This window comes from Peromyscus californicus, unplaced genomic scaffold (assembly GCF_007827085.1).
Source record: "Peromyscus californicus insignis strain IS unplaced genomic scaffold, ASM782708v3 Scaffold_1__1_contigs__length_55948999, whole genome shotgun sequence".
Lineage (NCBI taxonomy): Eukaryota > Metazoa > Chordata > Mammalia > Rodentia > Cricetidae > Peromyscus > Peromyscus californicus.
In genome coordinates, this window is record NW_026294492.1 from 40,873,070 (window position 1) to 40,899,224 (window position 26,155).

General features: G+C 38.5%; 1 protein-coding gene across 32 annotated transcripts in view; it reads right to left on the bottom strand.

The window, feature by feature from the left end:
* Positions 1–26,155, bottom strand: part of Nrxn1 (neurexin 1) — a 1,064,135-nt gene that overhangs the window by 677,254 nt on the left and 360,726 nt on the right. The window lies entirely within an intron of this gene.

The following is a 26,155-nucleotide window of genomic DNA, read 5'->3' on the forward strand; positions in this document are numbered from 1 at the left end:
CTCAACATTCTGTCCATAGCTCAGTCTTTAATATATTTAGAAGTTACAATGTGGGTCCCACCACATGCCAGACAAATCAAACAGAAATGTGGCCATTTGGGAAGAACAGTCTTCTCCCAGAAGCAAAGTAAGGCAATGGAAGGAAGATGTAAGTCAAATGTGCCCAAGACTTCCCAAGCAATGATGGTAATGTGCCGAAATACATGCAAATAAATAAAAAAAACATCGCAAACAAACAAAACTATGAAGCAACAACAACAAAAGAGGCCTTATGGTTAGAGATCAGCTTGTGACAATCTATAAAGAGAATGATATGTGCTACCAAAGGGGGAAAAAAATCTGTCTTGCTGGTAACACAGCTTCTCTATTAGCACATTGGAATATTCAGAAACCAGAATGAGTCTGAGTTTTCCCCTTCTCTGGTCTAGTTGTGTTTTGTCTGAGGTAGTCACTATGTAGGTCATACTGGCTTCCAGCTAACAATCCTCCTGCCTCAGCCTCCTGAGCACTAGGATTACAGGTATGTGCCAGCAAGCCTCCCAAGGCAATGGTTTTTCAGGACTACTATCATTTGCTAGTTTAGTTCATGTCATAGAGTCAGAGCTCAATTCAAGGTTTCATCTCTTCAAAGCCAGATGTCCCCACTTTCTGGAAGTGGCTACTACACATTGATAGACCATGTCACTAGCCCTGTCAGCATCCTCAGTGACCACTGGTAAATGAATAGTGAAGTCTAATATTCATGAAAAACAGAGCAAATTCTAATTGAGAGTCACAGGAAACACACACCAACTCATAGTAAGACATTGCCTTATTTCCTACATTTAAAGGCAACTGAGCACCTCCCATGTAGTAGATCCAGTGCTGCTTTTTAGTGATGCGCAATAAACATAGCAGACCTAATTCCTGTGTCGGAATGATTTAGTGGAGATATCTGAGTCTCTGGAGAGTTTAATATGACAACAGTTTCATTACTGGGTACCACCAAAATGTGCATTTAGATCTCATTTTGATCACCTGGTAGCTGTCATTTCACTGAAGGAAATTACACATCTTTTAAAGCTTTCAGTGTCTGAGGCCATTAGTGAAACTGATCCTTCAGGACTGGTCTGAGTCTATAAGGCAGAGAGGGTACCTGGTAATGCTGGTAAGTGGCACCTGTCTACCCTGTTTTCTCCCCAGTGGAATAAGTGTGTGGCAAATATTCTAAAACCTACAGCACATTTGATTTTGAAAAAGGAAATACTCTTTTCAAGATCAAAACTGGGGGTAGGGGGATGGGGGGAGGCAAAGATTCTAATTATTATCATCTCAATTCAATACCACACTGCAAGCCACAGCTAGCACTGTGAACCAGCAAAGCATGTGAACATTGTAAAGATTACAACTAAGGACAATAATGGCATATTAGCAAATTATGCTTTCATAACTGGAAGGACAAAAATGATCTACCCAAGTATCGGGCTTAGTAATATGTCTTTAAAAGGCCACAAGGTTCCTTATAGGCTAGAAAACACTGTTTCAACAAATTTAAGGAAGACTATAGATTTAGTAAAAATTTAACTAATTTCCCAATGGATTTTTAAATTGATGTAAGAAGTTGATGTTACAAGTTCTATAGGAAAACCAAAGTAGTCAAAATTGCCAAGATATGCCAGAGAAGGAGGTTTGGCAACTTGACATAGTAATAGACACAAGAAATTTATGGCAACTAAGAGAATGGATTGAGACAGATAGAAAGATAAAGATGAACAATATAAAGCAGCTCTAAATACATATGGAAATAATCTGTATTCAGCATTTAGGTAAGGAGGAACAACAGGACCATTAGTTAATAAATAGTGCTGGGATATCTAGTTATCTACACAAACACAATGAAACCAGTCAATTCTAGCTCATCTAAGGCTAAAATTAAGATGGGCTATTTGTAAAATTTTCTTATGACAGTAAGCTGTGACATAAAAGTCTATACAACAGCACTAAAATGTTGATTAATCCAAATCAAAATAACAAAATCCATTTATCAATAATACCACAGAAGTGTAAGAAATGAAATAAAGACCTAAGAAAAGTATTTTCATTTCATATCAATCACAAAGAATTACAACACAGCATCCAAGAAGCTCTCCAACAAATGAATGCTAAAAAGACAAATGATGGAGAAAATGAGCAGAGTAATGGACAGCTTCCTGGACAACTATATAAATAATGTAAATGGATAATTTCATTAAAACCAATATGGAGAAATCAACTTATATTCAAACATCATTTCATAGCCAAAAAAACTGACAACAATTAAAAAGTTAAGAAAAACTCCAAATTTTGACAAAGCTATTGATAGATTTATTCTTTTCCACTATTGATGAGGTTGAAAAATGACCAACAATGTGATCCCATGGCAATTTCACAGATAGTGAACTAGACTTTTAGGAAATTACCTAAATTCTAACAGGTCACCATCACTCTGAATAGATCTCTGAACTGGAGATGCTTTAGAGGCATTCTTCTGACTCTACCCTTCCATGTATGTTACTTAAGACAATGAACTCTACAGGATCTGAACGACTGTCCACGTCATAAGATGCACAGTAGCAGAAGGCTAGAACTCAGCCTCTTGCCTATAAACCCAGTCACTGCCTGATAATGCCATGTCACTGGTGGAAAGGAGTGTGGAGTAGCATTCTGAGATGATGAAAAAACACAACAATGTGTTTGTGAACATGTCTTGGTAGTAAGAGTTCATGGTTTAAGAATGAGGGAAGCATCTATTCAGATTCTATGTAAGTGCCTCAAGTCCTCAGGCTTTCAGAGGCAATTGCATTCCAGAGTCCCCACATCTTGGTGAGGTATTAAACAGCACAGAGAATCTATGACCTCAGGTTGATCATCCATATACGGTATGATATAGTATAGGTAAATCTAAAAGTAATAATGTGAAGCAAAATCAACAACAATGAAAGAGCCAGACACAGAGTGTAATGGGCTTCTGGTTCTATGCATAAGAAAGCGTAAAGCACGAGCAAGTAGCATTCTTTAACACTATAAATTGAAGTAACAGCTCCCTTTGTTAGAGTTGGGGAGAGTCTGCTCTTAGTTGGGGTATTGGTAACCTCAGAGTACAAAAATTCAGTTATGTGTTTATGATTGTGCAGTTCTTGGTATATATACTGTTTTCAATATTAATTTAAATCATCTAGATGACTGAGCACAAACTAAATTATCCTGATGAAATATTTTCTTCTTGGAGCTGGGGACAATTGATTCATCATTTAAAAGCACTTGCTGATCTTCCCAAGGACCTGGTTTGATTCACAGCACCCACACTAGACAGCTCACAACCACATATAATTATAGTTTCAGGGGTTAAAATATCCCTTTCCTAGTCTGAGGGTACCCACACACATACAGTACATAGAAAAAAATCAGACACATAAATAAAAATGAATGAAGATTAAACATAAAAAATTATCTTCTTCATTAAAAGAGTGATATAAGATTACATACTGATGGTAAAATTAGTAATGAAAACTAAAACAATAGCAACAGTAATATTTTAACAGTCACATTTAAAAATACTTTTCAGTATAGATTAATAACCTAAATATAATTTGCTTTTCATAGCAAGCATATAAGATTTAGCAAAGAATATAGTGACCACAAATATAATACTAATGTGTTAACTGATGATGTCAAGATGAAGATAGACTACCACTAATTATAGATATATTGTAAAGTTCCAGAGATTAAAAAACAATAAGCTGATTATAAACATGAAGAATTTGTCCAAGAGCTTTGTTCATTTGCTTCATGTTACTATAAATTTGAAAGGAGAGTCCTAGGAGGGTATAATTGGATTTGAATTCTATTCTATTTTTATTCATTCAAAATTTAGATGAAAATAAATAATCCTTTGTCTTTTAATTTCCTGAAAGTTCAACAAAAGAATTAGAATTCTATATGTTCCTGATAGTCTGACTTGAACAAAGTTAAATTTGGTAGAATAAACCTGAGTTCTCATCTGAGCCACACAAAAGCATCTGGGATAGTAACAGTAACTAAGACTTCTCAGCTGTAGTGCTGTAGCATGTTGAAACAACAGGGTAAATTCCCTGGAAGACACAGCAGATGAATTAACAATGTGAATAAGACACTAAGAGACTGTACTCTTGATAGCACCAAGGAGGGTGAATGGTTCCGTACTTCAGCATGGTCAGTCAGACCTGCTCTCAGAACTCTTCCCATAAGACAGAATATCTGGGTATCTCCAGAAATGGTAAAATGCTTCTAGATTAAATTCCCAAATATGTTTTAAACTCTCTAAAGGAAGACCTGAGGGGTGTGATAGGATCTTCATATACCAGGGATCAAATGCTTCAGAAGAATAACATTATTCTAACTGATAAGAATTAGATCTTGATGTGATGAAGATTTTCTTATGATTAGTCACATGTTGAACATTGCATCTGATAAAAAGCAACAACAAAAAAAAATAAAACAAATTCTCATTTGGAATGGCCTTAAAGATAAGTCATGTGTTAAACTGGGTGGTAGGTTCAGTACATGGATCCCTTTCAATACAAAGACTCAATGATTCAACTTTATCAGAGGACTTAAAAAGAAGTCAGATGGTTTCACATTTTCTCAAGCAATGGTCCTTTCTTATTTCCTACATGGGGTATAATCTCATTAATTTGACCTTTTTACACAAATTTCAAGCCCTCTGAACTTCACTAAACAAAAAATCTCTAAGCAAAGGGTTGGACATTTTAAGAGCAAAAAAAAAAATAGGGCAAGGCCTTACTGTCTACACTTGTGGGAAGAACTTTCAGATCCACTCTGTTGTCAAGAATCTATTGTATGTCATTGCTCTGGATGCCTTTGCTTTTCATATATAATCCCAACTCACATAAATCTGTAAGGTTTTACTATAACTGTGTGAGTCTAAGATGACATTCTGTACAAATCAGAAACCAAAATTAATAAGTGATAAAAACAACTACACACAAATGACGATTTGAGTGAGAGGCCTGCTTCATATCTTTCTCTACTTCAGAAGTCAAGTCCACAAGACTGTCACAGCAACAGGATCCTTGACTTAACAAAGGCAACTGCTTGAAGTTTATAATATTAAATTAAATGATGAGATTGGTTGTCTCAGACAAAGAGAAAACAGAAACTAGTAACCTTTGCCTCTTGAAATTCCTGTCCAATTAAGTCCTCTCTTCCAAGTAATCAGACAGAAATTAATATCATTTTATTTGTTATGACCCTTTATAAAGTTAAGTTCAAATCATTATTATAAGGAAAATAACTAATTTAAGGAAAGAGTAGTTCATTCGTAGAATTATTTAGTACAAGATTTTAAAACATTATATAGTTCTTAAATATAATTGAACATGAATAAGTTCTGAGGCTAACCTCTATTATTGTACAGTAATAAGATACTTTACAAACTATTCAATCAGGTTTTATTATCTTAGATAAACCTACAGCAATTAACCAAGAAATAAACAACCAAATTTTCATGAAATAATACAAATGAGGAGGCAAATTCTTATAAATATACTTGAGATAATGAAATATGCAAGTTAAAAAAGTCCATATTACTTAGATCAATGCTCTCATTCGTTTATCAGGGTGAAAAACACCAAAATCAAAATTAAGGGAGCATTTCCAATGGGAAGACAACCAGAATAGAATTCTTGCTATTGATTCCAGCTTCAGACTCCTCTTCTGGTCATATTACATTATATAAACCTGTTACTCATATCCAAAAAATGGATTGCAGCTTAAACTTGAGCACATTTTTACCCAAAGTAAACAAAAATGTTTCAAAACTCTGGTACGATGTCCTTGAAATCCAACTGGGAAAGTGATTTGATAGTTAACGAACAGCAGATGCTGGGAACCGGACACTGCATTCCCTCTCTGTATTGAGGAATGACAGTCATTTTACACGAATCCAGTAGCAATACAAGGAAAGTAATGGGCAAGTACCCTGACATTCACAAAGTACTCAGGACTGCAATGTTTGTGACCACGCCAGTCTCAGGCCAAATTGCTGAATCTGCAGCCTCTAGACTGTGTATTTTAACCTGAGATTAATAAATGTTAAAACATAAACATAGCTTGATAAGTATGGGCCTTAAAATGGTTTTCTGCATGAACTTATGAATTCTCCAGATTTCAATAAGTGATTACTCAAGAAAGAGGTAAATCTTGGAATACAATTATTCTTAAAGCAGATTTATAGGTAGGCATTCATTTGAAAAGTGAGGTATACAATCCTCATTTCTGAGGTGGATATTGAAGACATAATTTTAAACAAGAAAGTACATTATTACTTATTTGGTCATGATAACACAGACTAGATTATTTAATCAAGTTTCAAAGAGTAGCCAATGAATATACCCCCAGCCAGGAATCAGAGCAATACTGCCTCTAGTTCTAAATCTTTATCATCTGAATTACTCACATATTTGGCCATGTAGCAAACCATTCCAAATTATAGAATAATTTTTTTTTTTTTTTTTTTTTTTTTTTTTGGTTTTTCGAGACAGGGTTTCTCTGTGTAGCTTTGCGCCTTTCCTGGTACTCGCTTTGGAGACCAGGCTGGCCTCGAACTCACAGAGATCCACCTGGCTCTGCCTCCCGAGTGCTGGGATTAAAGGCGTGCGCTACCACCGCCCGGCTAGAATAATTTTTTTAATGTAGATACAAATAAAGGCATCATGGAATGTAAACACAGAGTGAAGAACTTCACTGAGAATGAGTATGGGACAACACTGGTTGAAATGAAAGAGTTCGGGGAAATTGATAGATCTGCATGAGCAAACAGATGGGGGGCAATGGAGGGTATGGGATGGGGGATGAGAACATAAGGGAATGGGATGGTCAAGCTGGAACAGGGACAGAGCGGGAGAACAAGGAAAGAGATACCATGATAGAGGGAGATATCGAGGGAACAGGGAGAAACAGGGTGCTAGGGAAATTCCCAGGAATCCACAAGGATGACCCCACCTTAGATTACTAGCAATAGTGGAGAAGGAGCCTGAACTGGCCTATTCCGGTAATCAGATTGGTGAATACCCTAACTGTCATTATAGAGCCTCCATCCAGTAACTGATGGAAGCAGACGCAGAGATCCACAGCCAAGCACCAGGCCAAGCTCCAGGAGTCCAGTTGAAGAGAAAGAAAAGGGATTGTATGAGCAAGGGGCATCAAGATCATGATGGGAAACCGTACAGAGACAACCAAACCAAACTAGTGGGAACTCACAAACTGTGGATGGATCTATAGCTGTGGAAACTCCATGGGATTGGACTAGGCCTTCTTCATAGGTGAGACAGTTGTTTAGCTTGACCTGCTGAAGGGCCCCCTGGCAGTGGGGTCAAGAGCTGTCCCTGCTGTATGGGCAGGCTTTTTGGAGTTCAGTGCTTATGGTGGGACACCTTACACAGTCCTGGTTCAGGAGGAGGGGCTTGGCCCTGCCTCAACTGAATGTACTAGGCTCTACTGACTACTCATGGGAGTCCTTGTCTTGGAGGAGGTGGGAATGGGGGGGGTAGGAGGGAGAAGGCTGAGGGGGGATAGGAGGGAGGAAAGGGGCACCTGTGGTTGGTATGTAAAATGAACAGAAAATTTCTTAATAAAAAAAAAAAGAAAAAACAAACAAAAGAAATGAAAGTGTTCAAAAAAATGACCTCTTAACCGTCACTATTCATACTGTGACCTGAAGAGTGTGTCATTACTAGATTGTGAAAATTCTGAGAAATTGAGTGTCAGGATGCCTGGCCAGCCATACTCTGTACTGTAAGGGGATCCTCCAATTGATGCTGATGTAGACTGTGGAGATTCCATTGCTAAACAGATTCTTATCGCGCTGCAATGTAAGAAGTCATCATATGGCCCTACCATATTTTTACAAAGGAATAAACATTCAGTTCAATTATTTTGTATCTTTTGATCATAAAAAAGAAACCTAGGGAAAAATGCAATGGCTGTATCTGATCAGTGTGTAAATGTGTCAAATATCTACTTAATATGCATCCCAGCAGAGTCCAGGCTTTAAATCACTGAGAGCAATGGCTGATTTCTTATTCTCAATGTGTTTCATCTTTAGTCAATATTACAATAGAATTATCAGTGGGTTTGGAAACTTACTACTTCTCTTCTTGCAAAATCTACAGGGTATATATCTCCTGATACTGTCTGGCAAGTCATCGTGGTTAGCGAACAAACTTAAAAGGCTCATGGAGTTTTTCTCAGAATATCTTTAGTTATATACTACTGTGGCTGAAAAGTTAACACTCTCTCTCTCTCTCTCTCTCTCTCTCTCTCTCTCTCTCTCTCTCTCTCTCTCTCTCTCTCACACACACACACACACACACACACACACACACACACACACACAAATCATGTACTCTAGATGTGAGCAGACTCAATGAACACAGATAGGCCCTGACCACCACATTTCCACTTGTGCTTAAGTGAGCTAGGGACACTATAACACTATTAATACCTAAATAGAGGAAACCTACAGTGCCAAATCAGAATCCATCACATTTAAGAGAAGGGCAAGTCCTTAAAAGAGACAGAGAACTTAAGTTATGTTGGTATCCTCCACGTCTCTAGTAGAGAAGCCAATACATGTGCATTAAGTACAATGAGAGACCGTGCTGAAACAGGTCAAGTTGTTTATATAATAGCATTCCTGCCCCTGCTTCTTAGAAGCTTTTACCAAGGTTCTGGGTTTACAGTTCTGATTTATTGCTCTCAGCTTATTAAGCTAATGAAAACAATATGTTGGTTTATAATAAAACTAGTATAAACTAGAGCACTTGGATGGCAGAATATGTTTCTTTCTTTTCTTTTTTTTCATTTTTTTCTTTTTGGTTTTTTGAGACAGGGTTTCTCTGTTTTGGTGCCTGTCCTGGATCTTGCCCTGTAGACCAGGCTGGCCTCAAACTCACAGAAATCCACCTGGCTCTGCCTCCCAAGTGCTGGGATTAAAGGAGTGTGCCAACACCGCTCAGCTATTTTTTATGAACTTTTTTTTTTTTTTGGAGGAAACATTCTCAGATGTTTGAAAAAGGAGGATTTAGCTGAAGTACATGACATGGCTGCTGCCTTTATTAGTTACATGTGAGGGTCCCAGTGTCTTTCATAGCCCTGTCATATTCAGCATGATCATAGAGCAACAGTTTGAACACTGTATTTATCATCCCAGGTTCCCCATGTCATCTGGGAACTTTTTTTCTCAGTCTCCCAAGGATGTAATCTTCTGTCTCAATCCTCTCACAATTCTAGCTTAAGTATAAATGCACTGAACCTATTATGGAGATTCCTGAGGTGTCTCCCAGAATAAACAGTGTTATTAAACCATCACATCTAAGAGAGAAATAAACTCTGGTCAACTCAAGTTCCCCAAAGAAGAATTTCTGGTACCCTCTGGGATTGTATCAGTCCCATGATCCAGCTCTAGTTCATTTCAATATTAAGTAATAAGTAATACCCTTCAAGTTGTCAATTCGCTGAAAGAACAAATGTGATTACACCAATTTGAAATATGTTTAATATGGGGGAATAAAAAAAAGATCACCCTCCTTGGATGTACACAGTATTGCGATGCATCACCTTTCAAGTTTTATCTGTAAAATAATTTTAAATCTCAAGATCCAATGAAATGAGGGACATCAGCTGATTTCAGCTACTTTTGTGGGAACTGGGAAACTTTTTAGAAATCTCATCGTGTTATGGAATTGTAAATGGTATCCCTGGAAGAGGAAGGCCCACACACTTGAGAAAGTGCGCTCAGGTGTCTGTAGATAAGCACAGAGGCTGGGTTTCTGGACCAGCTGCACTTGAAGAAAGAAGGTTGTAAGAATAACTCAGAACCTGCCCTATGGAGTCTGTCTGCTTCCCCAACTTGCTTGCTCCGGTTTCGTCATATTAAGGTAGAGCTCCTGATATTTAACTGTCATAGTTTTCTTTACGGTGAATTCTGTGGCCAGTTTGGCTTTGTGAGGAGCAAAGAAACCCCACCCTGACACACACACTGGAGAGTCAGAGCAGTGAACAGGTTAGTTACAAACTTGCAACATCGGGGGTCAGTCTGGAAAGTCAGGAGTTAGCACAGGTCCTCTTCACCTTTTCCTCTTTGGCTGGGGAATCATCGGGCAGCAATCCCATGGGGCATCCAGGATTGACATTTCCCTCTGCCATTCACATTTGTTTATTTCCCAACAGCTCGGGTCTATTCATCTCTGCATTTACACGCTGTTTCTTTAAAGCTTATCACACATGTAACGTATCATGTCTACACATCATTATGCAAGGTTGGTGGCTAACAGTTTTCTACTCTAAACTTGCAGTTTGGATGGAAGAACTGGTAGACTAACAGGCATTAGCATGGCTCTAGTATTTCATGTTCATATGCAGTTGGACTTCAAGGCACCATTATCATTCAATGTACCATTATCATTTTTTTTTGGTACAGCTTTAAATTCAATGTATATTTGTTTCCTTGTTTTGGGCTCTCTTTATTTCTTTTTATGAGTTCTGTATATCCCAAGTGCTTACCCTTCATGGAAAGACCTCACTTCCCAATAATGAGCTCAAAACGCTCAAAAAATGGGAGACTATAACAACACAATTATAAAAGAGAGCACATATCTACATTTATGTTTGAAAGCAATGTGACTGGCCAGAGAACATTCTGCTTGACTGAATAATACCACCTCTTGCATCAGTGGCTGCAATTAATTAACAATACATTCATTTATATATCACAGTGCAAGGACAGGACACACTGCACATTCACCAGCACAAATGCTTTTGTGTTTGCATTTACTGTTATTAAACCAAATACCACATTGAAACAAGTTAATTTCTTTAAGAAACTATTTGCCTTGGCACTATGTGAAAGAATATTTGAAATAATCTCTATCCAATCTTGACATAGGGAGCATTCACCTCTGCCACTCACACAATGTACCTTTCCGACCAACACATCACAAAACTCTAAAAATTCCTGGCTCCTTTAATGAAAGAGCTTGTCATCCATGCTTCTCAGGTACCCAGGACCCATAGACAATACATGGCTTCCCTACATATACTGCCTCCTTCTGTTTTGGTAAACAGAGAAATGATTCTAAATTGACTTCATGGTCCACCAATGGCACATTACCCAGACTCAACATTTTCATTGTACAGAGAAGACTCATTTCTAGAGAAACTTGTCAAAGGCTTGCAAGCTTGTGAATGGCTTGCACTAGGTTCTGGCTAATTCAGGTGCCCATTTCAACAGTAAACATGTACCCAGGACTACTTCTACTCAGACTTCTTCTGCAATAAAAATGAATTCAAATACATGCCATGGATCTTTGGAATCTTTTGGAATGAGGTAGAATGATTGGCTGATGTATTATGGCAATGTGACAAAATACTTAATATTTAAATGGTTATTAATTTAAAATTAAAAAACTACCAAAGGACTTAAAAAGTAGTGATGCCTGGAACTGAGTTCATTCCTAAACAGATCACCTTTGGGCTGGCTGCTGGGATGACTCTAATATGCTGGGGTGATAGAGAACAAAGGGTTTAGAGTTGCAGGGACTACACATCTAGTGTGTGATAATACGACTTCTCTATATTAATTTAGTTATGAAAAAGTCACAAAATTGGTGCTGCTTTAGGCTTTTACATGGTTTGCTTGTTTATAGTGTTGCCATGCTTGCGTATCACTTGATTAACTAGTGATCAACCTTAGACTAAGTGGGAACACGTAAATGTGCTTATATTTTCTCCTTTCTAAGTCATACATGGTATACATTATCAGTCCAATCTTTACACAAATCTGAGTTGGTTAAAGATTTCTTTTAAAGGACCAATCTTTTTGTAAAATAGCATGAACAAATACAAATCCCCTTCAGAAAACACGAAAAACTAGAAATGCTTACTGATATTGCTCCTTCTCCTCCCAAAGGTCATATCATCTGTCAAGCAATAATGGGCTACATATCACTATCAGAATTAGAAAAAGCACAGAACTTTACACAGAAAAATAAAAACCAACCAGCTAAGCTAAATTACTATCCACTGCTTTTAAATTCAACCATTCTCTAGAATTCATTACACACACACACACACACACACACACACACACACACACACACACACTTCAGTTATTTCTAGAAAAATATCAAATAAACATTCAAAGGGGGCATATCTTCCCCGTCTTTAAATGTCTACCTGAGAGAGTCTTTAGTAACTGTTCAGAAGCCGAAGAAAAGAATATGGGCAGCAAATACCTCACTGTAAACATTAAAAACAGGGACATTGCACGTCAAGGGGAGAAGGTCATGGGAGGAAGCCTCGGGATAAAAAAAAGACACAAAACAAAAGCTAGTCCCAAAATACTTTATGAGATGAGCCGATTCCTCATCCATCAGCAGCCTCTCCTGACAAGCTCATCTTTCTTTTAACACGTTGACACATCTGAAACGTTAATGTACCAATACCGATTTCCTCTTTGCTCCCTGCTCTATACCCTCATAAACAACTGCCTCAAGATGTTAACCCAGCCAAATGCTGACTGAAAGCCTCCCCACAAGAGTTTTTAAAAATATTCTGCTCATGTTTTCTTCCAATGTATTTCAGTATGGGGACAAAGAGCTTCCTCTCTGTCCTCCTCATTACCAGTACTTGTTTGGCTCATTGAAAAGCAGGCTCTTTGGAGGTTGGAAGGAGAGAGTGAGCAGGTGGATGAAGATTGAACACCTTCCGCTCTGGCAAGCCTCACTATTCTCTTCAGGGAAACAAACCCTTCCTTTGTCTAGCTCAGATTCAAGAAAGGCACAGAAGCAGCCCTTCAGCCCTTCCTACCTCAGGTCAAAGTTCTTTTTATACTTGGCATGCAACTTGGAAACATCAGAACTCTGCACAAAATGGAAAGTTCTATGCTTCCAAGAAATTCAGCAGTGAGCTGAGGTCTCCGTCCTGTGGGCTGCCTTAGCACATTTTAGGCATCGCTTAAGACAAAGTGGTATGAAAGCTTTGAGGTTTTCTTGGCAACAGAAAAGAATAATTTGAGTTCTCTTGGAATAAGATCACATTCAGCAGAAAAGATCTGCTGGGCTCAAGGTCATGGAGTTTGGCTCTGTGGATATTCAGTTATTCTGAGGAGCTTCTCCATGCCTTCAAAGCACTTTCAGATGCTGCTGCAGGTGCTGCCTAGGCAGCATCCCTGAGGGCCACTGTTTCTTGTATTTCATCTTTTTCCTTCATACTGTCCATTGTGCCTCCTGAAAGCCATTGTTCCCTGTCTAAGTACATGCTTGTCCTCCTAGAGATTTTTAGTGAAGTGCTGCCAGGGTCTGTCTACACACACACACACACACACACACACACACACACACACACACACACACACACACCTGACTGTACTTAAAAATGTAAAGGTATTTAAGCATGATTACATAATATATTATAAGTTATAGGAGACCAGAGAAAAGAATTTGTTGGTGGAAGAAACTTCTTTAGGGCTTACTATTTGTGAGGTATGGTGCTAAAGGCTTTGCAAGGTTTCATGATTCAAAAGAGATACAGGCAAACGAAAAGGCCAAAGGAAGTGAATAGTAGATGAGATTAACTTGTCAAAACCCAAGATGCTTCATAAGAGCTTTAAAGCTGACATAACATCTAAAGGATAAAAGATCTGAAATTTGGAAATCTCAGGGGAAAAAAAAAAAACAAAAACAGAAAGCAAAACAAAAACAACAGAGTTGGGTGTAAAAATGAGTGAGGGTCTGCAGTTAAAAAATAAGAAGCAAAGAAAATCAAGCTGAAGGAAATGCCCCCAGACAGAAGTAGAAGAAGATGATGTAAGAGATGGAGGGTGGGGAAGAATGCTGAGAAATGCTTGCCTCTGAACATGAGTGGCTGATACACACATGAACTCACAGTGTCTCAAGCCAGTTAAAACTCCGTAATGGAGGAGAGTAGGGCTCCAGAGGCTCTGTCTCTGTCTGGGAGGTTATTGGTAGTCACTGGTTGCTGGAAGAGGGGTATTCTCTTTATTGTTTGTTTACTGGTAAGTCCCCTACACCTCAGGGGATGACTCCACATCCATGTACATACAGGCAACACTAATTGGACCCAGTCAGTGATTTAAAAAAAAAGAGAGAGAGAGAGAGAATGGGAGAGGAAGTGAGAGAGAGGAAGAAAGAGAAAAAGAGTGAGAGCAAGAGAGAGCAAAAGAGCATGAGAGAGAGAGAGAGAGAGAGGGAGAGACAGAGAGACAGAGAGACAGAGAGAGAATATGGAGTTTGGAGGAAGATGTGTCTAGGAGGATGGGGCACAGTTAGAAGTGAAAACAGGATTGTGTGAATATGATTAATATACATTGCATACATATGTATGAGTTTTCAAAGAATTAAAAATCCAACAGTTAATGGAATTTAGCTCAGGCTAAAACAACAGAATGAAGACAATTAAGAGAAAAAGTTTGAGTCAGGCCAGAATAAAAAAGGCCATAAGAAAAGAGAAGACACCACTGATAAAAAGACATCAGGAAGGCTCACCTGAGAGGCAGTGGTGAGTTAGTGACCAGCAGGAATTCAGTGTCAATCCTATTTTATGGTTTTTTGTTGTGAGTATTATTGTTTTGAGCAATGAGTCTTTTCAAAATGTGAGGACACTGATTTCAGTGTAAAATTATGGAGAAGTAAAAGAAAGAAATCATGATTCATGTTTCCACAGAAAGTAAAATAGTGATAGAACTGCAAGACATTTTTATTCTTATTGTCCATCAAATGGACGAACATTTGTTTAGATGCTTTATAGGAAGCGACATGGAAACTCAGGAAAAAAAGTATATGACGTAATCTATCAATCAAAACAGAGAACTATCCAATCTGCACCCCTTGGTAACCAGTCCCTGCTTTCCTTAGACCCCATAAAAGAGACAGAATGCTGTAGCCTTGGACCCTTAAATATCTCACTATCCTTTGCTCCAAATCAAGTTACCCTGCATCCCTTGCAAACCCATGGGAGACCTTACTTTCAGTTCTTTGGATAAAAGGCCAAGAACCTGAAAACAAACTGCCGAGGAACATCTGTTACATCATTCCATCCGTTACCAAGCTGTTGTGATTAGGAGTAAGGCCACTGCACAGTAATCCTCAATTTCTCTCCTCGTTAAAACCTAGGGACGCAGTATTGCTTCCACAGAGGTCAAGGAGTTCACTCCTATAAAACCAGTAGGACAAATGCCATCCAATTCTCTTGTTAACAGTTTCTTTTTGTTCTTTTGTTTTGGTACTAGTTGAACCAGAATTCTACTCTCTGATAAATTGCTTCCACTTCTTAATTAAAAAACATCTCCCGGGCTGGGCGGTGGTGGTACACGCCTTTAATCCCAGCACTCAGGAGGCAGAGGCAGGCGGATCTCTGAGTTTGAGGCCAGCCTGGACTACAGAGTGAGTTCCAGGAAAGGCACAAAGCTACACAGAGAAACCCTGTCTCAAAAAACAAAAACAAAAAAAGTCTCCCATTCCCTAAATTACGAAGGCTTTTTCTTGTCTTCTAGTATTCATATATGGTTACTTATTTGTATGACTGATAAGAGGAAGAAACCTACTTTTCCAGGTTAAACACAGATACACAAAAATATTGATTGATTGATTTTGAACTGAAAACATGTTAAATTCAGATATGTTCAAGAGCTGAAGATATAAAGAAGCATCTGATTCCCTTAGCAAGGAAAAGAGGAAGACGTCAGGTGATTGGGGTTAAGTAAGGAAGACTATGTATGTACTAATACTGTCTTTGGTGAGATCTTAATTTTTGTTTTGTTTTTCTGGGTCAGGGGCTTTTGTATCTAAAACTGGCCTCAAGCTCCATTAAGTCACCTAGACTTCCTGGATCTCTAGCGTCTGACTCCCCAGAGCTGGGATACAGACCTGGACCATCACATCCAGTGGTTTTATGGGCTGCTAGGCATCCAACAAAGAGCTTCCTGTGTACTAGACAAGCGCTCTATCAACTAACTAAAGCAGCAGCCCCTAAAGGAAATTTTTTAATGACGCAAAACATCTACTTAAATGTCAAGCACTACATTCATTGGAGATGTTTTGATGCCTTGCTATAGTGTATCTATGGATCTACTTTCATAATTACTGGCCAAACAAATTACATCTATGAGTAAATTTTCAGTGTCAGGTATGTTCATTTAGGTCACTCTCTACAGATTTTCCCAAAAGGAAAAAAAGTGGAAACCTGTAGTCAGAGGTCAAGATTAAACACAAAACATCTTCTTTAGTGGTTTGGTTTTGCTTTTTGGGTTTTTTGTTTGTTTGTTTGTTTTTGTGTGTGTTTTTTTGTGTTTTGTGATTTGTTTTGACATAGAAACTCTTCAGGCTGGCTTTGGAGAAACTCCAAATCTTCCTATGTCAGCATGTGGAGATCATAGGTGCTAGCTATGATGCTCAGAGACACTACATACAGTCTTGGATACAAATCTACTTACCAAAAGGTCCATAGCGGTCTTAAAATTCAGAGCAAAATATAGACAATTCAAATATTTAACTGTAGGAATATGCGTAAAGGAAGAACGATACAACAGTATGATACAATAACCTCCAACTAGGGTTTGAACCCAAGAATTTTGTGCATGTTAGTTAACTTGATCACTGTTTTATATTCTCAGCCACAGGATAGAATATTTTGTATTCACTAAAAATAATGAGTTGATATTATAATAGGAGAAAAGAAAAATACTTTTAAAATAAAGTTAAGCAAAATAAATACAGGGTTTATTAATTATCCCATGTCATTATAATTATATATGCATTATGTATATATGCACATTATATACATAGATACATACATACAAATAAATATGGGGATATAAACACAATTTTGGAAGGAAGAGACCACAGTGTTATAATTTCTATGCTATACCTACTTATTTTCTTTGATCTTTCTGTGCCTTCTACAGTTTTTGTAACCAGAAAAAAGGCTAGTAAGATTAAATGATGAATTCAGACTGATTTTGATACATATGTGGACTCTTATATAAGGAGTTCCCTTTTACAAGTCAAGACAGAGCCAAAAAGATGTCAAATCACATTGTGTTCCACAAAGATACAGTTTCCAACAATGACATAATGCAAGACCTCCCACAGAGACCCTCTTCTCTTTCACACAACACTGTGCTTCTTCGCAGTGTTTAACAGTTGGAAATACTGAGAGGCTATAGATGACATCATTAGCAGACACTATTTTCCCTCACACTTTTGTCAGGGAAAATCCCTTCAGAGATTTGTTTCTGAGTTCTGTTTTTACCCAGGCTGACAAAATTCATCCCGGAGTATATAAAGCATGTATTTGCAAGCATCCCCAAATTGCATTCCATTTCGCTTATCACATTGATAAAGGCTGTGTGTCATGGGCTTGTCCTTTGTAACCCCTCTTATTGGAATATGTGGGAAGCAAGTGGACAGCATCTCAGAAGATAGCACCCGAGCCATCACTTTTGAAACTGGCCAGGAATATAAGAAAAAAAAATTTAAATCATGATTTTTTCTTTTTTTATTCTATTATTATTATTATTATTATTATTTATTATTATTATTATTATTATTATTATTATTATTATATTTATTGTTATTTTACATGCATTGGTGTCAGGTCCCCTGAAACTGGAGTTACAGCCGGTGTGAGCTACAATGTAGGTGCTGGGATTTGAACCCGGGTCCTCTGGAAGAGCAGTCAGTGCCTTTAACCACTGAGCCATCTCTCCAGCCCTTAAATCATGATTTTTAAAACTTTTTCTGCAATTTAACTATTCTGTCTATACCAAAGAGGTAGATTTTGTAGGCCAACAAAGCTCAGAAAAATCTCCAAATGCCTTTGAGTTCAGTAAATGTACTCTCCACCTCTGCCTATCACCTTGACCATAATGGACCAATCCATTTTCCATACAGGAACTATGACCCTCACTTTAGTAAGACCACACCTATATTTGGCTACAGATAGCACCCTCCCAGGGGCCACTTCCAATATACAAATGTATATTCAGATGAACCTTTAAAACCAATGATCTTTGAGTTTTTCTTGTCACTCAATATGGAGAGTCAACCCCGTCCCCTCACACCACTATCTCTGTGGAGATGGTTTTCTCTGCTTGTCCAGCTGTAAATGCAGCTATGTGTAACACCCACTCCAACTCCATATTTTTCCTTTATCAGCTTGATTCTAACACAGCCACTGGAACTATCAAATCTGTGTTAGCTGGGAAGAGTAATCATCTTGTAAGGAGCATCACATACACTTTAGGTAGAGACACACATACATCAAGGAGCTCAAAGCTAACAACTGGGCATGCTGCATCACTTCCGGGTTTACGGGGACAGTTGTCAAAGGATGCTGTCTTGGAAACAGTTCCAGGTTAGAGTATAGCTTTCTCACCTCTCTGACATTTTCAGGAGCCTACGGAAATGTGAAGCCTGGATTCCCGGGGAGGTTTAAACTTTGGTTCACAGCATGATGTTCTTTCACTTCTTCACTTCATTGATCACTTTTGCTTTTTAATTGTAGTTTGAGGGTGGTGTTACATTTCTGGGTCTGTAACATTGGGTAAGTTATTTGAATGCCCCCCCCAAAACATGTAAAATGACACTTTCCATGTATATCACACTGCTTAATTCCTAGGAGGATTACATGAACTTGGAGTTTATATATGAATGTCTGAAAATCCCTACCCTGGAAGGCAGCTTCTTTGGAACAAGAAATTGTGTGGACCCCTTTTTCCTCTCTCCTAGCCCACCACACAGATCTCCCTGATTAGGTACAAGTTTGATTGATTGATGGTTGTTAAAACACAACAGCACTGCTTTGCTCTATCGCTAAAATGAAGAAAAACGAAGCCATGATGCTCATCTAAGTCCTCATGAATAGTCAGTCACAAATGGTATACATTCTGGTGAAAATAGAACAGACACTAGATATGCTTCTATTTGTTCTCTAGATGTTCCTGTTTCTCAATTTCAAAACAAGTTCTTAGTTCTGAAAGCTCTGAAGTACAGCACAGTTGTGTAATGTCTGGGTGGGTAGACAGAATACAAATGATGGTAGTGAAGAAATGTGTGGAGGTTACTATTTCTATTTACACTCTTGTGAGGTATTTAATAAAGTGGTTCCAATACAAGGAAACATCCTGCGTTTGTGCTCATGCTTGGGGAAGCCAGACCACCTTGTTTCTGCTATTAGATACATGGGAAACATAATTTCAGCCACAGAAAGTGGAGTCTAAATGGCTCCTGACTTCCTGTGACAGGAGCTCTCTGTTTCTATAGAGACTGCAGCATAATTCCTGATGGATGATGGGTCTATGATTGCTTCCTCCGGTTCCTCATAAGAATCTGCTCTAAAGTTTAAATGCTGAATAAAAATGCTTCCACCCAATAAACGTGACAGCAAACATCCCAGTAAACCTGTCTGCAGCAGCCCAGTCCTTTACCACAGGCTTTAATGTCAGGTTGCTTTTTTATTCCGGAGGCCAGGAAAACAATCACTCTGTGAGCTCCTTATGTGCATGCCCAAAGGAGCAGAGAAACAGGAGCCTTTCCAAATACCAGACAATGAAACCTAGGGTTGTCTTTGTATCTCCCTGAAATTCGGGTGATACAACACTTGCTAATACAAGCTATTGAAACCAATCAACAAACAGAACCAGTCTCACATAGTCTCTTTTAAAGACCTCTCGCTGTGTTCTTAATTAACTGCTGATTTTTATACCAAAGATGCCAGTCAAGAAGTACAAAGTTAATTTAGCACTGTTTTCACTTAAACTTTTAAGGTACTAGATAGTTTCAGCTGAAAATTTATCACAAGAAATAGTAAATAATAATCCATTTCTCAATGATTCCAGGTATACTGTGAACTAAGAGTTTTTAGTGAACATCCTGCACATAAGAGCAAACACATGACATGAGTTCATTGAACAATTGGTAAGAAACGGTAGCTAGCCATAACAGTCACTCAAAAACATTATAAAGACAATAAATTTGGTTATGGGAAAAATAAGTAAGTTAATGTAGATTCACCATTAGGCATACTTTATTTCTAATTTTTTAGAAAATGAGTGATTTATGTGCATGTCTATGGTCATTCCTCTGATCAAGTTTCGAGATAATATTTGTGATCTCTTCAATCTTAAAGATTTTATCAAAGAAAATAATTTCTACAGACTATGAACTTGCTGATAAAGTGCTTTCCCCTCCATTCTTCCCCTCCCCCAGCCCCACCCCCTAATTTTTCCCCCTTACTCACAATGATGCGATTAGTCCAGCTTGTACTAGGGCTTCAGAACTATAATAAACAAGGAGCAATTTTCTGGTCCTCATTAACTCCTGTTAAAATAAGCACTGCACAACAATAGTCCACCCAGAATTGCCTGGGAAAAAATAGCAACCAAAAAAAAAAAAAAAAAAAAAAAAAAAAGCCCCAACACTCTATGCATAATGGACTCTATTTAAATGACCAGATTATTGCAGAGTTTTAATTAGCTATTTTGTGACCTGTGATACCTCGGCACAGGTATCCAAATCCAAATTAATGGCAAGTTTTCCTGCAGACATTGCAGACTGGAATGCAGACGAGGGGAGTCCCTGGTAGAGCCAGAGGTGACACCAATGGTTTATTATGTTTGCATTTAATTTTTTCAAACATCTTTTCTACAGCTGACACATCAGCCATTTCCAGTCCTCCTTGTATTAAAGCCTTTTGACTTTCTCTATGTGAATTTTCTCTTTTATGTCTGTTTTTTTTTTTTTTTTTTTTTTGTACATTTTAAAGGTAGGTCTAAATACCAAAAACCAGTTATTTTAAATATACAATTTAATAAATTTCAACAAATTGACAGCATAACAGACCTAATACTGCAATGATATTTAACATGTCGGTTCCATCAAAAATAAACCTTATGACTACTTTAAATGCATTTCCAGTTCCAATGCTGAGGCTAACTTTGCTAACACTTCACTTTCTGTCTGCAGAGACTCACCTTTTCTGGACTGTTTCCACTGAATGGTGTATAATGATGATGCTCCAACAAGTTTTGCTTGCTCATCCATGTGGCAGCCTATAGCAAGGTGGGCCACAGTATGGTGGTTTGAAGAAGAATCCCCCCGCCCCCCCCCCCCCCGCCCCCCAGCTCATCTATTTGAATGCTTAGTTACCAGAGAGTGGAAATGTTTGAAAGGATTAGAAGGATTGGGAGGTGTGACCTTGTTGTAAGAAGTGTACCCCTAGGGTCAGGCTTTGAGGTTTCCAAAGTTCACGTTAGGCTCAATTTTTCTCTCTGCCTGCAGGATCAGGATGTAGCTCTCAATTATTTCTCCAGCACCATGCATACCTGCACGCTGCCATATTCCCTGTCATGATGATAATGAACTCAACCTCTGAAACTGTCCAGTAAATGTTTTCCTTTTGTAAGAGTTGCCTTGGTTTCTCTTCACGGCACTAGAGCAGTGACTAAAGCACACAGCAACACTCATGTGGACATACTTAGACTTTTCATGTGTACTCACCAGTCAGTGGACATTTGAGTTATTTCTATTGCTTCTGTTATGGCGAACACTGCTGTAGTACTGTGAACACTTGTGTAAAAGTTTCTTGTGGACATGTTTTCATTCTCTTAACTAGGGGATTTAAGAAGGGAAGTGCCAAGACATCTGATAAGTCTGTATTCAACGGTTTATGAAACTACTAAACTGTTTCATAAAAATTGATATCACCAGCAAAGAGAGGGTTTCCAGCAGTTCTGCCTCTTCACTAACACTTGTGATGGACCATCCGTCTTATTACAGTGATTCCTATGGTTGTGAAATTCATCTCACTGTGGTCTTAATTTGCACTATCCTTATGTTAATAATGTTGACTATTTCTAATTTGCGTCTGAATTTTCTATTTTTTAGGTCTTTTTCAGTTTATTATTTATTGAAAGTTTGATGTCCCATTTTTCCTTAAACCCAACCCATCTCTCTCTAACCCTCTTCTCCCTGTGTGTGTGTGTATGCGCGCGCGCGCGCTCATGCGCGCATACACATACATGTGTAGGCCAGAATTCAATGTCACCCGTCTTTCTCAGTTGCTCTCCATTTTATTTATTGAGACAGGGTCTCTCTCTGAACCTGGAGATCTCCAGTTCAGCTAGACTTGATGAGCATTGATTTCCCTGGGGATTCTCCTTGTCTCTCCTCAGTGCTGAAATTACAGGTACGTATCAGTATTCTTGGCTTCTAACATGGTTCGAAGCGGTCGAGCTCAGACCTTACTGATGGCATAGCAGGTACATCACTGACTTACCCACCTCTCCAGCCCTAAACTCATTTCTTGATCCACATTAATGTTAATTCCCGATCACATGTAATCAGCTTCTATATCAACATGCATTCTGCCCATGGCTTGTTCTAAATAGACCTCTATGAAGTAGCCAATAACACATTTGCACTTGTAGGAGAGGCAGACAAGCTGAATTTTATATTTATGAGTAAATAATGGAAAAAGGCTTGGGTTCACCTTCATTTTGCATGTATTACAATTAAAGTATCAACATATCACAGGAATCTATATTTTAAGTAAAGTGTTGGCATTTGCCTGCTTTCCCATTTTCTCAAGGACAATGTTAGCTGTCTTTAGCAGCAAATACAACCTTCTCTTTTTGTCATATAATGCCTCCAGTAGAAGCATACATGCAGAAGAATACTACCCCATTCCTTTACAGTGTATGGCTTTTTCTTTTTTAATTAAAATTTTCTTTATAAAATATGTTCTCATCACACACAGAAACATACATACGTATACATAAAAACACAAAATTGTAAGCCATAATACACAAGCACAAGACCAATAAGACAAAAAAAATTTTTTAATGCCCAAACAAATGCAACATGAGACAAAACAAGTCAACGAAAACACCATTAGAGAAAACAGATTTTCCTCTGGAAGCAGATGTCACTGGGGAGAGGTTCTTGATCATGGCTGGGAGCCTGTATTCCCACCCCGTGCTGAGCTCTGGAACCACAACTGCCTTGAACCTGTGCAGATGTCCTCCTCGAGAATAACTCGCTATGAAGGTTCAAATGCTACTCAAACAAAAATTATCCACTTCATGTTTTGCAACTAGGTAAAAACTTTGGGAAATAGGAGAATAAAACAAGGAACAAAAGAGCAAGAGAGGTGAAATTGATATTCAACTGGAGAAAACTCGACAGATCGTGCAGAGTAGAAAAGTTTGGAGGACTAGGATTGTTCACTCTGCAATGGTGTGATTAACTGGAGAGAAGTGCTTGACTGATGTAATTAAATGATGAATTAGACTGAGCAGGTCCGCTGCAGTTTTCTTCTGGAAAGCCATGTTGTTGTTTAAGCCGTAAATGACACATTTTCATTCCCTCAGTTTTACTTCCATTTGTCTTCTGAGGAAAACAACAACAGCACCACATCAGGGGCCTTTCCCCAGAAATGAGCAGGAACTCGGGAGGCCTTCACTTAACTCTTCAGTTCATTTCCCCCTTGTTTCCAGGCCGCTGTTCTCTGCAACCTAGATTTGTTTTAGCTTCCATGCTGGGGATAAAGGTGTATGATTTTCTACTTCAGTGGTTTCTGAGAAATTCTGATTAATAAAGGCTGGACTAGTTTAGCCCTGGGAGACTGCTATGCTCGTTTGGATGTAAAATATTTAAACTGAACCAAAAATGATTTCCTAATTGGTAGAATCCTTTACTGGTATGACTCAGCTTAAGAGCAAAATCTTGGCATCTTAGAAGGCAAAAACTATTTTGAAGAGTGAGTGGTTGTAGGGGTGTGGTGTATGTGTGTGTGTGTGTGTGTGTGTGTGTGTGTGTGTGTGTGTGTGTGTGTGTGTGTGTGTGTGTGATATGTCTAGTGTGTGTGTCTGTGGTGCGTGTGCGTGTGTGTGTGTGGGTGGTATGTGTATGTGGTGTGTGACATGTGTGTGTCTGTGTGGTGTGTGATACATGTGTGTCTGTGTGGTGTGTCTCTCTGTGTGATGTGTCTGATGTGTGTGTGTCTCTGTGTGTCTGTGTGATGTATGTAGTATGTGGGGCATGATGTGTGGTGTGTGAGGTGTGTGTGTTAGTTTTAGGAGGGTGGGAAAAAAAGGATAGAAGAGAATCTGTGGTTAAAGCTGGGACTCCAGGGAATTGATAACATTAATGACCATATGTTATTTTAATTTTGTGATTTTGATATCTATAGTAGAAAAAAATTAAAGAAGAACATGAACTGTTAGGTCACTGATACTTTAAAGCTAAACTGATATGTAGATATTAAGAAAGTAAACTGAAATCACTTTTTACTATATTAATCAATTCCAAGAATTGGGAAAGTATTGATACAGGTTCCAGAAAGGTATCTTTAGGGCAGAATCTTTACAAATACGCCAGTTCTGCCACCAGAATAAACCCAGAAACTCAGCATTCTTTCTCACATCTACTGCTACCTGTACGACCTGGCTCACAAGCATTTTCTACAGTTTCTGAGATTGCCTCCAATCTAGCACTTGGCAACCCATTTTCCCATAAGAAGCAAGGTGAACATTTTTATAGTTGGGTTATTTCACTCCTCAGCTCAAAACCCACCCAAGGGAAACTAAACAGCCGTTTAGAGTGATAGGTGGTGTCATGAGAAGTAGAAGGTAAGTAGCTCTTTTAATTCTGTGTTTTAAAGAACAACTACACTAGCCCATCTACTGCCAGACACTAGGAAAAAAAAAAACAAGGATGAAGACAAGGAGAAGACGGGAATATTTAGAGGAATGAGAGCTTATAAAACTCTCACTCGCTGGATGATACACTGTTGTTGTCCATCTCAACACACTTTCCTCGTGTGTAGAAGGAAAGTGAAATTAATTTGCCATCTAGGAAAACGTTTATTTTGAATTCAACAGTGTGGTTAAATATGCTTGGGAGCCTAACCCGCTTCCGCTGGTCTTTCTTGCTCTGCTGCTGCCACATTATTCACTGGCTAATGGCAACCACGGCTCCCATGTTCCCACCATCCCACCCATGCTCACGCACTACGGAAGCTCAGAGGAAGCTTCTTACAAAGAAAAACACCACTCACTGACATTATTATTCCCCTCCTAGCTGAAACACAATATTGTCATTTAAGAGATACTACTCTTGAGTTCCTCACTGGCTTAAAAATAATGTATCCATTGTTCGGGGTGTCTTAGAATGTGAAGTTAATTGCAAGAGAAATTAGCAATAACCAATTAGAAAACACCCCTAGTAATCTATGGATATTTTCTATCTTGTTTTATCCATCCACTATGATACAGTTTATCATATCATTTAAAAAAGCTTCAGACAGGGGCTGGAGGGATGTCTTAGAAGTTAAGAGCACCTGCTACTCTTACAGAGGACCCAGATTCAGTTCCTAGTACCCCTTTATGGCTGCTCACAATTGCCTGTAACTCCAGTTTCAGGGATTCTGGTTCCCTCTTCTGACTTCTACAGGTTCCTGTGCTCATGATGTATATAAACTCATGCAGGTGCACACATACATACAAACACATAAAAATAAATAATACATCTAAAAAAATCCTCATTAGACAAATAAAAACAAATTGTCCTGTGGTCTCACATCTCTCCTAGGGTAAGATCACAATTCCCCACCTAGGGCCTGAAGAGATGACTGCTCATACAGAGGACCTGGGTTGCTTCTCAGCACCTATATGTATGGCTTACAAGCATCTGTGACTCAAGTTCTGGGGAATCCAACATCCTCTTCTGATATCTGCCAGCACCAAACATGAATATGGCACGCAAACATACATGTAGGCAAATACTCATACATGTACAATACCAAAATAAATCTAAAAATATAACTTAAAAACATTTCCCACATGGCTAATAATCTAGTACACTTTAACCAGTGCTTATATCCGAGAGATCACCTTCAACCCACCCAAAAACCTCTATGTGACTCCAGACACTGGCATCCTATGAGGAAGCTAGGCAGTTTCCAGCATCATGGATGTTCCTCTGCCTCATATATTCTCAGGATGTCTTCATTGCTTGTTCTCAATTTCCTTCAAGTCTTTGTTTCTGTATCTTTTACATTC